At 51.8% G+C, this 1,854-nt stretch overlaps 1 long non-coding RNA gene across 1 annotated transcript in view; it reads left to right on the top strand.

The window, feature by feature from the left end:
- LOC109300431 overlaps nucleotides 1-1,432 on the top strand; it is a 16,938-nt gene extending 15,506 nt beyond the window's left edge. Inside the window, exon 3 of the long non-coding RNA XR_002098222.1 lies at nucleotides 1,422-1,432. This is a non-coding gene — a long non-coding RNA (uncharacterized LOC109300431). The remainder of the gene's footprint in view (nucleotides 1-1,421) is intronic.
- Nucleotides 1,433-1,854: the final 422 nt, after the last annotated feature.

Here is a 1,854-nt window from a genome sequence, read left to right as displayed (position 1 = left end):
CTGTGGCCAGGCCCCAGCAGGACACTCTGATTAGGCAGGGGTCCCCTCCCCACCTCGCTGACCAGCAACAGAGCCAGCAGGGAGTTATCACCCCATAAAGGAAACAAAAGCCTCTCTCATTAGTTCAAGCTCTTCTTTTAGTTCCAAAAAGCCCTGTCTGTCTTACACAGACACCTCTCAGCATTAGCTAGTAGACCACATTCTGGCTATGGTCCATTCTATGGGAGAGGGAATCCCTGCTTGAGCTGGGGGGGGAGGGCGGGGGCAGGAGGAAGCCAGGAAGAGGGGTGGAGCCAGCCTTGCTTTGGAACAGGAAGCCCCACTCAGGGCTGCAAAGCATCTGAGATGGTGGGGAACTCTAGTTTAAGTTAAACCAGGAAGGGGTCTGGGATAGACATTGCATAAACTGGTTTCACCCAAATCAGTTAAGTCTGATACTACATTCAACCAGGCTTATTTCAAACTGTTTTCAGCCATTTTTAAACTGGTTTATGTGCACTGTTCTGTTCCGTTACAGGTTTAAACCAGTTTGTGTCTAATGTCTGTCCTTAGCCATTATAATTAGGTCAAAGGAAAAATGCCTTTCATTCAAAAGCTTGTATAACTCTATCTCAACTACATAGCTGGTCCAATAAAAGATACCACCCTAAGAAATCCTCTCCTCTAACACATTTAAATTATTCATGAATTCAGCAGCAATGGCAAACCCTCAATTCCAGGACATTCTCTACCACAGCTTATTGATCTACCATGGTCCTGAAGTGACTTAAAAGTCTAATCCTTGAGCCACAGATCTGCCCACTAAGGTTGCAGGTCTATCTGCAGGGGACAGTCCCAGGATAGACTGGAATATATCTCCTCTTTCTTCCTCCTCTCTCTCTTCTCTGCTTTGAGGGCAAGACTCTTTACTTCAAAGCAGGCTGCTCCTTGGTTGCCATTGTGGCACCATTGGAGTTGGTAAGCAGCCAACTCCTCAGTTCCTGATGTTGACATCCGTTTTCTTGAGGTATGCCTTCAATGTGTCCTGTAGCATTTTTTCTGGCCACCAAAAGGTCTCAAGCCATAGCTAAGGCCTGGGACCAGGAAGCTAGACAACAAGGACTGCCAACAGGGACTGCCAACAGGGGAGCAGTTTGCAGGCCTGTAATGGGCAGGAGTACACAGGAGATTCTGACAGAGACTTCAGGTAAGTGAATGAGGAGGGGGGCTACTATGGTGACACAGAAAGCAGCCAGGGCCCCTGCCCTGCTGCTGCCTCCGGCCCAGAGGTCCTGTGAGGCCTCCACCCAGAAAGGCCCCTTGGATGCGTTGGCAGAGCCCTGGCCCCCTGTCTGCGGGGTTTGCCTGGTGGGACCTCTGAGGCCTGGGGTAGCATAGGGGCTGGGGGTTCCCTTGTCTGTCCCATATATGCCTGGGTTGAGGCCCCGGAGGGGCAGGTGAGGGAACTCCAGGCAGAGGTGAGCAGGCTGCAGGGGATCAGAGCAGTTGAAGAACAGTTGATGGCTTCTTTCATTCTCTGCAGGACAAGACTCCTGGTGGACAAGCTGTGAGGTAATGCCCTGAAGTAGATGCTGGTGAGTGGAGGATGGTCATCTCAGGGGCCAAAACTCTCACCACAGAGACCGTTCCCCGGTCCAGCTGGGGAACAAATATGAGGCACTGGCTGCACTGGAGGAGTGTGCAGTGGGGGGAAATGCACTGGAGGAGCCTCTTGCCATCACCGAGCAAGCTGAGGGCTGGCCAGGTAAGCAGAAGAAGAGATGCCACATCATCCTTGTGGGTGGATCCTTGCTGAGAGGAACAGATCTGTCGTCCAAATCCCACGGCACGTGAGGTCTGCTGCCTGCCCAGAGC

This window comes from Gavialis gangeticus, unplaced genomic scaffold (genome assembly GCF_001723915.1).
Source record: "Gavialis gangeticus isolate Ggan-Ray unplaced genomic scaffold, GavGan_comp1, whole genome shotgun sequence".
Lineage (NCBI taxonomy): Eukaryota > Metazoa > Chordata > Crocodylia > Gavialidae > Gavialis > Gavialis gangeticus.
Note: the sequence above shows the minus strand (reverse complement) of the source record. Positions and strands in the feature narration are given on the sequence as shown.